Here is a 12,676-nt window from a genome sequence, read left to right as displayed (position 1 = left end):
TATGCCATGCAAAGGAAATTACCAAGTCATTGTTTCTTAATAGCACTGAACATGGATTTATTTTCTTAATGAATTTTTGGTACTAGCCTCACAGTTCAGCACTGTCTCAACAAGCTCCCTTAATCAAAGTTTCATTAGTACAAAGGGTTCTCAAAATTTCCAGAAAATATTGGACCTGTAACCTTTGTAAATTTGTACTTCCTGAAGTCTCCTTCAGCCAAACTGGATTTGTGCTGCATGCTGTGGTTACCTGTGTAACTCAGGGGAAAGCAGCTCTAGGTGTGGTCTGACATCACCCAGGAGAATTGTGAAGGTAGCAGGGTTAATTTGCTGGGTTACTGTTAACACAGCTCAAATAGAAACCTTGTAATAGCAGTGCCACCTCCCCTGTTTTGGATCCTGCCTCTGTGGAGTGTTTCAGAGTTATGGAATCACAAGACCACTGCCAGACTGCACTGAGAGGCTGTACATGAAATAAACCCTCAGCTCTCTGTCTGCTAGAATAAATTACTGAGGCACAGTGCTTTAAGTATGCTGGCAGTCAGACATCAGACTGATACCAGAAAGCAGAAAAAAATAATAATAAATATTTAATAAAAATAAGAAATGTTATTAGAGTCAAGCAGCTTCTTTGAATTATTTTATATTCAATTGTGTGGACAATATCTCATAAGATAGAAAAGTGCAACTGTAAAGCTCCTGGCTTGTATTTGTGTGGGATGACAATTTCAGTTCCTGCTTAAGGTCTCTTCCTTGTCATCAGCAAGCAAACATCAGGCAGGTGAAGTAACCTCCTGTCAGTCTGTGGAAAGCAGCAGGGCATGCAGCACACAGAGTTTAGATATCTCTTCATCGGGAGCAGGGTTTAGATGTTTTGAACGTGGACATGTTGAATAAATGCAGCTGTTTTGTTTTGGCACCAGGCTCTGTAGAAGCCAGGGGCTCACTCTGAATGTAGAAGTACCTGCTGACTGTCCCCACTACTCTGTCCTGTTCCTCCTTCCTTCCATCATTACCTGCAAGGCAGTGGAGATCTTACTCAGCTTGAAACTTCTCACCACAAATATTTGCATTAAAGAGGATTGCAGAGACAGCATAACACTGAGCTTGCATAACGATGCCTGCCACTTTCTGGCTTTAAATAGTTTTCAGGTCCCCTTAGCAACTGGGTTTTGCAACAAAGTGCTTTTCATGAGTTCTAACCATCCGAAGCTGGTGCCCATGCTGGAGAGTTAACACTGATGCCCTCTTCATGCTGCAGCTGTTATTCAGAGATTTGCTCACATTACATGATTAGATCAAATGATCCTCTCTTTAACATTTCCTTGAGGGTGAATGGAAGGTTTTATTTAAGAAATAATTATGTTATTTATTTTTCCCTTAGTTAGCTCTAGCTTTGAAAACAGACACAATTTCAAATCAGCACTGATACGGATGGAAAAGTTTACTCCATTGTTTGGGTGGGATGCTGTCCCACAAACCAATTAAATGATCCCCATTGTTTATTGAATCACTGCATTTTAAATTAACATAAAGCTTAATCCACTTATAAGTAGGTCTTTTCAGCAGGTGATGCCCTCAATTGTTACTTCATGGTAGAACCTACTCTGCAATGCCAGGCAATTTGATCCAGAGCTTGATTTTGCAAAAAATAATCTGAAACCTCTTATTTATCTAACACTTCTCTCTCTCCAGTTTAAGGTAAATTATTCTTTCTAGTCTCTAACTGTCAGTTGCCTCCTAGAGCAACAACTGCTGGTTTTTTTAAAGAGAATTAGTTAATGGAGGCAGGGAGGAAAGTGTACAATGCTATTTCATATTCTTCTGCAAAGGGGCAATAAAGCACCTCAGGTTTTTAACCTTGACTTGGAAATGGTTTTGTAATTATGCCTTCTTAAAACAGTAGATTTTAAAGTCTGCTCATCACTGGCTGAGTGGGAGAAGGAATCTTGTCATTCATGATGGCTGATAACTCGCTTGCCAGATCAAAATTAAGAATAACCTTTCACCAGCAGCTCTAGCACAGACATCATCCTTTCTGACTTCTCAGTGGGTACCAATGAGATTACAGCCAGATTGCACATGACAAACCAAAAATATCCCCAGCAGTCTGTTAAATTTTAACTCCCCCAAAAGATTACATCCTCACAAGCTCTGCAGCTTGGTGTAGTTCAGCTGATCAATGGGAGCTGAATCATATGCTTTATTATTTCAAAGTTTTCAGAAATCTCAATCAGAAAAGACTTTGTGCTGCAAACAGGGAATGATGTATCATGGTGCAATATCCAGCACAGATTGCACAGTAACATCTGCAGGATTAAAGCCCCAGGCCTTCAGAACTGACACTGTAAAATTCAAAAGTAATTCTTATAATAAAACCGTAGCTAAATCCTGTCTGCTTCCCTTCCCTGAGCCTTTAATTGTCCTAGTAGGCTTCTCCTGTTCTGTTGGAAAACACAAAACTGCAGCATTAGCTAAAGGCATCTGAATTTATTGCCTATTCCAAGCCATTACAATGAAAAGTTTTTTTCTACAGTTGTAAGATCCCTCTTTAAGACTTCCCTCAGTCACCAGAGACATAGGTATTCAGAATTGGGGTAAAAATTCCTGAGCTGACACAGATAGGCTGAAAAAATAAAAAGAGAAAACTTCAAAGAAGAATAAACAGCAACTTTGAATGTCTTGAGTTCAGTGCACAGTGACAGTAGGTTTGGGGTCATCTTCCAAAGAGGGAAATTACCAGAGATCAGAAGTGCTTAGGTCATTGAAGTGTGGAGATGTTCACATGAAAGGGTTTGGCTTTGGGCTTTGCTCTTGGATTGTCAATATTTCTATGTGCCTACTCTCTTTCATTATTGCCCTGTTCTTTTCTTCCTTCCTTGGGCTCATGCTTTGAGTTCTGGTCTTTTCACTATTAAAGTCACCAAGAGTTTTGCCAGTAATTTCTAAAAGCATAAGATCAAGTTCTAATTTTCTTTCATACCCTTTCTTAAGTTTCCCAAATGTTTCTTTCTAGGCTTTGTTCCCCAGAGTGTATGTGTAATTCTGTTTCTCTTTTGCCTTTTTTATTTTTGGCTAAAGAGTAAAAACAGTTCAAAAAAATAAATTAATAACTTGATTTGCCAGATTGTCTCAAGCTTTTTTGGGAAATTCTCTTTAGGATAGGGGTAAGGATCAAGGTAGTTTAGATTTCATCTCTCCTTGAAATGGCAAACCCATGTCTGTAGGATGTTTAGTTGTCAGAAAATAAAGTAAGAATACACATGCACATGCTCACTCCCACATACAAACTTTCCCAAAAGTAATTTGGTGTTCATGTTTAAAAATAATTAAATAATTTCTGGTTGCTCACATCTAAGCCCTGTGAACAATATATGCAGTTAAAACTGCTAAATTAAACCCTCCTGACTCCATAATGCTGGTACGTCAAGGAGATGTGTTCCGGAGTACTACCCACTGCCTCCATATCTCCTGAATAGCTGCACATAAAGAGAGAATATTCATGTAACACTGTCTATAAATACAGCAGCCAGAATACACTCCAGAGATGTTGTGAGGGCTCCAAAGTTAAGTTTGGTTTGAGGTTTTGAGCTCAAATCAGAGCTAAAACTGATGTTATAATGATTGAATACACTTTCCAGATTTAACATCTTCACAACCCTATTTAATTTCCTGTAATATTTTTAGCTCACATGAAAAGATGTTCTCCCTATTCATCAAAAATTATTTTAAACCTGACAGGAGGAAAATGAAGTTACTGATGTCTGCTTCCTTTATTCAGTGCTTTCCACTTACATCCTGTGCTCTCACATCAGTTTCTGACATCGGTTCTGGGAACCGGGGAGAGGAGCTGGTCAGTAAAATTGTAGGAAGATAGAATAAGGAGACAGATGTGCATCTTGGACCTGAAGTACACTGAGTAAGACTGGTGATGATACAAAATTGGAAGGAGCTGTTGACTTCCTTAGGGGTAGAGAGACCTCAACAAATCTGAGACATGGGCCATCATCAACCAAATGAAGTTTAGCTAGGGCAGGTTCTGGATTCAGCACCTGGGACAAGGCACCCCAGGTTGTGTGGGGAATGAGGCTGGAGAGCAGAGCCCCAGGAAGGGACATGGGGGTCCTGGTTGGCAGAAAGTTGAACATGAGCCAGCAATGTCCTGGCAGCCAGGAGAGACATGCCTGTTCTGGGGGACATCAGGCACAGCATCACCAGCCAGGCAAGGCTTGTCCTGCTCTGCTCTGCACTGGGGCAGCCTCACCTCAAGCCCTGTGTGCAGTTTTGGTCGCCACAATTAAAAAACCAACACATTAAGCTATTAGAGAACATCCAGATGGGGTCATGAGGTGGTGAAGGGTCTTGAGGTGAAGCCAAAAAAAAATGTAGCTGAGGTAATTTGGATTGGTCAGACTGGAGAAGAGGAGACCAAGGGGAGACCCCACTGCAGGTACAGCTTCCTTGTGAGGGGAAAAGGAGAGGCAGACACTGACCACTTCTCTCTGGTGACCAGTGACAGGACCCGAGGGAGTGGCCTCAAGCTGTGTCAGGGGAAGTTTAGGCAGGATAATAGGAAAGGATTCTTCACCCAGAGAGCGGTTGGGCACTGGAACAGGCTCCCCAGGGAAGCAATAACAGCACCAAGCCTGACAGAGTTCAAGAAGCACTTGGACAATTCTCTCAGGCATGTTTTTCATGGTGCCCTGTGCAAGGCCAGGATCTGGATTTGATGATGTTGTTGGGTCCCTTCCAGCTCATCATATTCTATGATTCTCTGATCTTTCAGATTTATTTCATTGGTCTTCCACTGCATGTGCAAGAGCTACAGCCTCTTCTGTACCACTGACCCTTTATAGTCAAGCTCTAAGATATGAAGATGGGGTCCTCTGTTTCATTGCAAAGGCTACAAGGACCAACAGCTTCAGTCACATGCATTTGCATAAAATTAAGTATTTTCTGCACATGATATCAGAGACAGTCTACTTATGCACTGCATTCACCAGAACAATGACAGTTACCTCTACAATGAGCATGAAACACTGAAAAAAGAAAAAGGCCTGTACTGGAGACCAAGCATTTCAAGAGTGAGACACTCATAATTTCCTGCTATAATAAAATAAATCCCAGATTAGCCTAAGAAATAGACTATGCCTTATGCTCTAGGCAAAAGAAAAGAAAATATCCAGGCCCAAGCCAGTGCTCAATGCCAGAGTGAAATGAAGAGATATCCCTCCCTGATGCCAAATCTGGTGGTTGGCTTAAATGAGACTGTGGAACCAAGATATAAGAAATGTGTCATCATGTGCATCAAAGACTTCCTGGATTGTATTGCACTTCTGCTCAAGCTGTCATTACTTTCTTAAATGGTGGCCTTTGTATATGTACTGCTTCTAGGAAACAGAAAACGCAAATATGGAACAGGTTTCAGTGGGATGTAGAAATACCTGAGCCTTCTTTAACCAGGCTACAATGATAATGGGAGCAGATTAACTATGAAAACAGAGGATTTTGTGCCCTCATATTCATTAATTGCTTCTTAGTATGAAAAATTAACCCATTCCACTTCAGCTACATTTGTCTTAATGCCCTTGATAGAATCATTAATTCTGACACTCCCATACTAAAACACTTTATAATTAAGTTAGAGGTACTAACAAGGAACTGTAATAGTATGGCTTGCTGTTTTACCAGATCTGTTTCTCCAGCTTTAAGGTAAGGTTTTAAGGGTGTGTGTACACAAACTTCTTCTCAGGGACCACAGTAAATTTATTTTTTACTCACTGGTATTGAAATCCCATTGCAGAGTAACCAGAGGGATGTCAATGTAAATTTGACATCTTAGTGAAGACTGGGCAATAGATTCACTTGGCCTGAACTCCCCCTAAACCCAGTATTGCCAAAGTGATGAGGTCCAGCCCACAGGCTGAGGGTAGGGTGGAGTTATCTGAATCTTCCCATTTAATATTTAATGTTTTCTCAGTTCCTTTTGGGCACCAAACAAAAACAGAGAAGAACTTGTCATTGTGCAGGTGGAGTGGATGAAGGGCAGAGGAGAGCCCGAGGGCAGGCAGGAGCATGCAAACCACACCAATGCATGCTGACTAAAACAGGAACTGGGAGCTCCCAACAGCACAGTGATATGTTTCATATATACCTATGAAATAAACATGGATTTTTATGTGTGAATCCTAGAAAATTAATCTATAGTTTATTTGTTCCCAGCTGAATGGAGGTAATTCATGCATGTAAAAAATGTCTGATCTGATGCACTGCTACCTTATCAATTAGGAGCATTGTGTGACTCCAGTCGAGCTAACTTGCTGTACCATAAAAGCAAGTGGAGAGGAGCCAATAACCCCTGAATTCAATCTGGTTTTAGCTGTTATTTCTTGGTTCTCCTTTTATCATTTAACTCATGAAGTTGGGATCTGTGGGCCATCAACTGACTGATTGGGATTGCTGCTAAATTAGCCAATGAAGTCATTGCTGGATCTAATGGTTGCAATTTAAACCCTGCTTTTGAGCAGATAATGGAAAGGTTAATGCTGTAATAAAGGATGAAGAGACAGACATGTGCCATTTATTCCCTGCTCTGTCAATTAGGGCACTAATAAAAAACCTGTTCTGGAAATAAATAAACAGATTAAAATAAATGAATAAAGAAATAAATAAATAAAACAGAAGGACTTGAACTACTTCCAGGAGGTGAGAAAATATTTCTCTATGCCTGTATCTTTCAACATAAAGAACTTCCACATGTTAAATAATTACAGAAAGAATAAAACTGATGTGAGTTTAAGCAGTGGAGCAAGGTTGAAAATGCAACACTAGGCACAAAATAGTGACTGCATTATTAATTTCTACTGTGCAGGCTCAAGGGAAAAGCTGCTCCTGCATTTGTGCACAGTGTGACATTTCTTGCATAAAGACAGTGACTCAAAATTCCTGGCAAAACAATATTTGTGTTTGAAATGTTTCCTACACTTTTGTATTTTTCTGTCCTGTGAAGGAAAGAACATAACGATCCTTGCTGGAAGAAGAAGCACAAGTTCCCTCAAGAGTCTGAAGGGTGAAATATTTCTTAGCCTGCCCCATAACTCCAGTAATGGTGTGTGCAGAACTTAATTATGTGCTTTCTATTGTGGGCATGTTGAATCACTTGAGTTAGATAAGCAGCATCCACAGCCACATTACATCTGTTTAGTGTACACCTAAAACAGGCACCTTGAGATGTATCTAATAACTTTACAAGCAAGCTGAGGCCAACCATGTGCTTTTTTAAAAATGTCACAGTGACCAAAATAGTGTCAGTAATTTAATGTGAAGCATTCACTATGAAACTCTTTCAAATTTTGTTGTTCTGAGTAATTAGCTTTATCATTAGACTTACCACAGCATCTCCAGAATTCAAATGGCTTGAAAACTAGTAGTTATCAGGTCTTATAATTCCACTGGTATTTCAGTACTTGGGGTTCTTTTTTTTTTTTTTTTCCTAGCTATAACTCTCCTTCAAAGGAGAAGCTAAGCTTTTTTTTCGTTGGAAGTTCTCACTTTTATAGTTTTCTGTGGAAAGCAATAGAAGTCATCTACACTTGAGTGTAGAAATGGTACGGGGAGGTATTTCTAAGAACAACTCTTTATTAATTCTGGCTCCCCAGATAAACTGCCTGGGACTGGCTCCTTAATTTCCTGTTTAAAAAGAATATGGACTACTTTGAATATAGACCAGAATTCTGAAACTTTTTGGGACTACTGCTTCTGGTAAGCAATAGAACAATCAGTGTACAACAGTCATAAGCATCTTGATCAAGACTACTTCAGTAAACACCCCTGAAACAGTTACAGCCGATGAGATAAATAATTAATTAGTGTTGAGAACAACTTCAAGCCACATTATACCAAATAGAAATGTGTAGCCAGTGCTGTAGATAGCCAGTGCTAAGATCCCTATTTAATCATAGACTTGAGGTATTCTCTGAGGGATTGTCTGAGTCAATAGGTCTTTCACTCAGGAATGAGTTACAGCCTAGTGCTCATGTGAAGCCACATGGCAAGTGTAGCTCCCTATTCCTGGACATGTCCTGGTGGGACATAAAGGGAGAAAAACCTGACTTTTCTCACCTTTTAGATACCTGTGTCAACCATCATGATTGTCTGGGAGATCAATAAAAGCCTAGGCCTGAAATTCATCCCTCTGCAACAGTCTTAATGTTACAGATAAAGGGAAAATCTCTGCGTGTCTGATGCAAACCTTCCCCATCACCCCAGTGTTCAGAACTGGCAGAGGCACTGCAAGCTGGGAGCAGAACACCACTATTGTTACTTGCTGCTCCAGAATTTCTGCTTCTGTTCACCTGCAAGAGATGAGATTCAAGGCGTAATTTGAATATCCAGTTCAGGCACCCAGCTATCTGTGTGTGCAGGTGATTTAAGTGTCTGCTGTCCCACTAATGTAGCTGGTACTGCCTGCGGGGCTCAGAGGGCTGTTCAGCTCACTGAGTGAGCTTTACTGGCTGGCTGGCTGGTCAGATCAGTCATGCTGTACCTGCAAGTGGATTTAATTCTCCACCCTTATTGATTCATTACTGTGCTGAAATTCCAGTCACCCTCTGCACTGACACCACAACAGAAGAAGGTGGCAAAGCTTGAATTAAGAATAGGAATTCCTGTTTCCATGGATGTCAAGTAGGAATAGGAAAGTTATGTCAAGACTGTGTCTCACTGAGCCCAGTATTCCTCTATTACAGACAACTTTCCTTCTGTAAAACCAGCTGTTCCATCTAGGAGACACAGAAAGATTCACAGGTTTTGAGGACACAAACATGGTAGTTCTAACAGAGTTTCTTAGCACAGGCTTAACTCTTTGCTAGATTGTACTCTGCATGCAGGACTTCTCATTACTGCATTTTTTCCTATTTTTCTAAATGTACTTTACATTTGCTGAAATCTCTGCCATTTCAATTTACTTATTCAACTCAATAGATTTCTTTCTTCAAATAAAAACCAAAATATCTTCTTCCATATTGCCATTTTTCTCTGAGGGTTTGATAGAATTGTCATTGTTTGAATCTGTCAGGTTAAACAGGGACAATGCAATCTGAGACAATAACAAGTCAGTTGAGCAAAAGGGCCATCATACATTGTGTTGAGGAGCATTGTTGCAGATGCTGGTGAAACATTTCAGGAATAAAATTGGACATGTCTGGAAAAGACTGATAACCTCCTCCAAAGACTTCAACTTCAGGCATCAAATGAAATGTTACATGCTCACAGATGATTGTTCTGAATTTTGAATGCTGGTTAATCATTTATGGTAATGCAAACCAGCAGAAATACTTTGAAACATCATCAGATTTACATAGGTACAAATACTGTGTGCTAATGATGCTGTTCAGTTGTGTAAATCACAGTCCTTACAACACAACGACCTCCAAAGAGCTTATCCAAAGTTCACCTCCAGTGAGGCTGATTCATTTGCCATGCTAACACAACTCATTATTTGCTAATTAATGTGAATTGGAGATGGGAAAGGAGCACAATTATCTCATCTGCACCCCACACTTCAGCTGTTGCTGTACTGGCCTCAACGCTCCATCAGCACCATGGGTGTGCAACTGCAAGACCCTTCAGTGCTCCTTCCTAAGGAGATGCAGATCTTACAGAAATTCCACGTGACATGACCTCTCTAAGCACCTTTGCTGAAACACTTAAAAGTTATTGACATATTCTCATCAGTTTAAAGGCAAGATGTTGAAAAAATACTATTATAAATGGATTTGCCTTTAAAAAACTGATCATCCCTCTCACATTTCTACCCAGACCACATATCTTGTTATGCATTAAACCATCAAGGCAGCAGCTGACATTTTAGGGTCAAAATCCACTTTTTGTCCCTCTTTTATCTTTCCAACAAATAGATATTAAAAAATTTTCCCAGTGTTCTTATAAAAGTATCAGGGAAGAGAAGCCCTTAAATATATTTTGAAAGGCAGGTATTAAAAGACAGAAGACCTGTGGCAGTGGTTTGATTGGTGTGAGGCTGAGTTACAGGGAGTGTTTTCATTTCTGCACTGAGAGAAGGGGCCTGGCATCAAGCATGTTGCCATCAGGGGAAGGTGTGATTGGGAGAATCTGCCCAGGTTCTCATCCCAAAGAAATTTTCATTCATGTGACGCTGTGCTCAGGGCCAGGACTCTGACACTAGTCTTGGTTGATCTAATGGAGCCATCTCTTTCAAAACCACAAAAACTCTGGGGCTTGGGTCATGTGCACCAAGTGCACTGTGAGACTCCATACGGGGCTGGAAGTATGCAACAGAACCTGGGAGAGGAATTCTGTTTCCCCATGGAGAAGCACCTTGAGAGTGGAGTTGCATCGTGGTGTCCTTCATTACTGGGTAAAAGCCCATCCCCTGGGATCAGACTGAGATAAGCCTCCTACACTTGCTTAAAAGTGCTTAATATGCTTAAAAATGGCTATTTTATCTGAGATAATCTAAAGTCTCTGAGACATTCCCAGTTCTGTTCTAAGGAGATACTTAAGAATATTCTGCATTCAGTTGCCTTCCCCTGGTTTCCAGCTAATGCCATTTTCTGGGGTATTATTCTGAAAATGAGCCAGAGCTGTGAATCCTTGTCATCTGACTGATCACAAATGCCAAACTACAACCTGCTATGGAGCACAAAGCAAAGGTGAAGAGTCTGGTGCGAGAAAAGGTTTATAGGAACAGAATACAATCAAACTAGATTAAAAATCTGGTATAATTTCCAGTGAAATTTGGTCTATTAACACAGTATTTTGCCTGTGTTAATTTCCAAGCAAAAGGATTCCTCTACACCACCACTACTCTTTTTATCTACAGCTCCTGTGACATGAAGTTTAGCCTTTGCATCTTTTAGCACAGATCCTTTCTTCTCTTCTTCTCTCCCTGTGGACATAGTAAGGGCAGCTCATCCTCTTTGCATTCTGCACAGTAAGAAATCCTTCCCTGACTGATTGATGTGAGTTTGTTTTGCAGCACCACTGGATCTGTGAATGGGTCATAGTCTACAGACCAGATTGTTAGGAAAAGCTGATATGCATTGTTGTCAAATAATGTAAGTTGCACTCATAACTCTGAACTCTTCACTTGTAGAAAAATTTCAGAAAGTCTTCCTGGATTTAAAAAACCCAACAACTGGATGGTTCAAAGAAAAGATCTGAGCCCTTTGTCTGATTTTCCCCAGGTCAGGCACTGATTAAACACTATGTGGAAAAGATCTATCTTCCATGCTAGCTGCAGTACTTCATGCTTTTAACTGGAAAAGCCCTGAGTTAAGTGCCCTGTGTCAGAAGCACAGCTGTGACCACCTGAGGTGCAAAATGCTAGATCTCACCGTGGAGTAAATGTCAGAAAATCCAGCGATCCTAGCTAACCCGAGAGAAGTGAGCCATATGTCTGGCTCCACAGGAGCTGCATTATCAGGACACTGCCTTGCCCATAATGGAAAACCCACTGAGCTGTTTCTTGGACCGTACTGGCAGAGGTGTTGTGGGGTGCAGTCATGTCCAGCCATGCACCTCTTCCTTACACAGCTGCAAATCTTCGACCAGGCTAAAAAGTCTGTTGGGAGTGGCACCATGCAGCTTTTCTTCTGAATGTCCCACTGCAAGGGAGAGCTGAGATCCTTGCAGAAAGTGCTCGGGTTCTCACATAGGGGTGACTATGTGATGAGTTTGACAAGTCACAGGCAAAGAAGATACAGTCCCAGCTGCAAATTGTTTTTTCAATTGGCAGTCCCACATGGCTGAAGTGCTAAATTGAGTTGGAATTATTGGCATTTTGAGAGTATGGGGTTTGCAATATATGGTCAAAAATAGGAAAAACCCCAAGTATTAATACTCCCAAATGGATTGATGTCTTGCACAAAGAGCAAAGATTCTCTTTTCAGTTCATTGTAAGAATCTATCTGACCACCAAATTATTATTATTAATTTCCTACCTAGTAACTGTATTAAAGACTACAAAGGCTTTTTCTGGACACTGCTACTTTCATATTAGAAATTTACTTTCAGCTGTGCCAGCTTTGAAGGACTTAATATATTTGATGTGTGTGCCTGCAAGAAAAGGCAGTTTGGTCAGGTGGAAGAAAGGGTGGGTGGGCTCTTTGTCTGGGTTTTCCTGTTTGTTTTCTCTGTCTGCTACAGTCTTTTGATCTTTATTGATTTCAAATGGGAAGGTAGAAAATATTACAACACTGTGTTCAATCAAGGCAGAAGTCACAACTGTGTGTTCAGAAGTTACTCTCATTTGCTTTTTTTTTTTTGAGATTTCTAAAACTTTATTCAGAGAGTATAATTTATTCTTCTTTCTAAAGAAACAAGGAAGTGTGTGTGGGGGAGATCAGTGCATGCCTCTGTGCAACATCCTAAATCTTGTGTACCCCTGAGATTTTGTCATGTTTTGAAGTAGACTCTTAGGTCTTTTGTCCCTCTGGACACTGCAGTCTTGGGTGACATTTAAAAAGGTATCTTCCTAGAAATTTTTCTCCAGATGTTTAAGCATAGATATGGATGATTGCTAGTCTTACCTTAGGCTCTTTCTATCATTTAATTCACTGCTTTACAGAGTTTGCTGTAGTCTGGGCACTTGACTACTCAATTACAAGTTGGCTTTCAAAGGTTCAGCACTTTTATT

The 12,676-nt window shown here is 40.5% G+C and overlaps 1 protein-coding gene across 5 annotated transcripts in view; it reads left to right on the top strand.

Moving 5' to 3' along the window:
• Positions 1-12,676, top strand: part of KCNQ3 (potassium voltage-gated channel subfamily Q member 3) — a 234,211-nt gene that overhangs the window by 178,215 nt on the left and 43,320 nt on the right. The window lies entirely within an intron of this gene.

This window comes from Taeniopygia guttata, chromosome 2 (genome assembly GCF_048771995.1).
Source record: "Taeniopygia guttata chromosome 2, bTaeGut7.mat, whole genome shotgun sequence".
In the NCBI taxonomy this organism is placed as follows: domain Eukaryota; kingdom Metazoa; phylum Chordata; class Aves; order Passeriformes; family Estrildidae; genus Taeniopygia; species Taeniopygia guttata.
The sequence above is the reverse complement of the archived record's forward strand: the minus strand, read 5'-3'. Positions and strand labels throughout refer to the sequence as shown.